The following is a 1,674-nucleotide window of genomic DNA, read 5'->3' on the forward strand; positions in this document are numbered from 1 at the left end:
AATTGGGTAAACGGTTTTATTTTATTTAAAAAATAAGGAAAGTATAAATAGAAGTGAAAAACAGTATTAATGTTTTTCCTTGAAGTTTTTGTATTGTTTCCGTTTAATAAATATGGTTCATCCATTTTTTTTAAATAATAATAATAATAATAATAATAATAATAAACAATCTATTAAGAGTGGATACTTACTTAAGAGGACAAATTTGGAACAACATAAAAAATAAAATAAAATAAAAGAATAAGACTTAGTAATATAAAAAGAAAGCCTTAGAGCGTCTAGAGGTTGCAGCATTGTGAAGATCTCCTTGCTAGGTTGTCCTCTCTTCTTGATTGCTCAAGTTTGTTTGGTGTTCTAGGAACTTCAAATTACGCTTAACTAATATAGTTGAGTCATCTAATTTGGCCTTCTTCGAATTAAAGGCTGTAAAAAATCTATAACAAAAACATATGAATTATTTTCACAATAATTGATCATGAACACACAAAAAAGTTATCATCACGGAACATGCAAGCATTCTTTTTTTAGCCAAATCTCATCATTTAATTTAATCTAAATTAGCAAATAATTCTTTTTCAAGATTTAATTTTGTTTCCTTATAAGAGTGGATAATTGCTAAAATAATTTATTATAAAATTCATATATATATACACGGTTGCATCTTGTACAAACGTCCTTCAGCAGTTGGATTTCATTCCTAAGACTACAAATCATTTCTTCATCATAAACAGTGCACATCTACCGTGCATGGTGCAGCAGTACTCAGTAAATCTCAACCATCCAATCTCATTTCTTCCCTATCAACCAAACACAGACGTTTAATCTTAGCAAATATGCTTTATCTAATACTGTTTATGCTCATTCCTATCTCTCTCATATTTTCTCTTCCTACTTTTTCATCTACAATTTTTCTATCAACCAACCACCGGCCCTTAAATTCATAATCCAACTACAACCCACATGCATTGTATCTAACACTGGTTATGCTCATTCTCCTCACTCATCCTCTCTCATATTTTCTCTAAAGGACGTAATGCATGTATATAGGCATGATTGTACATATTTTTAAATTTAAAATTAACTTCACATTTTTAATAATTGATGGATTTATGCTTTGTTTTTTACATATTATCATTTGTTTAAATAGCTAATATTCATTTTCGGTGAAAAAGCCGAATGAATATCAAAACAACACAAGAAACCACTCAGAGTCTAATAATAATTTGCCATAAAGCACTATTCACATGATACAATTCACACGTTCTACACTAAGATCCAATACTATTATTCATTGGTTCTACTATGGGTCCTCTATGGAACAAAAGTATTTTTTTTTCCTTTTTATAATTGCAAAGTAGGGGGAATTATCATTGTAAAAAATATAATTCCTAAATATAATCATGGGCAAAGCATGCGACTGACCCTCATTGTCCCATGCATTGCTAGCCCAACATCCATAAACCACAATAACTTATACAGCTTCGTATTTATTTGTCCTTTGAAACATGGATTTATTCCTTTTTTTTAAATAAATAAAATAAATAAAATGAAAACAACAAACCATTTAATTTCCAAAAGGGATAAATATCTACTTTACAAGACTGATATCAATACGAAATTATTGATTTAAGTTTCTCAACATCTATGTATCATTGTCCATTGCTTTTGGAGTCT

This window comes from Dioscorea cayenensis, chromosome 2 (assembly GCF_009730915.1).
Source record: "Dioscorea cayenensis subsp. rotundata cultivar TDr96_F1 chromosome 2, TDr96_F1_v2_PseudoChromosome.rev07_lg8_w22 25.fasta, whole genome shotgun sequence".
NCBI classification, from domain to species: Eukaryota; Viridiplantae; Streptophyta; class Magnoliopsida; order Dioscoreales; family Dioscoreaceae; genus Dioscorea; species Dioscorea cayenensis.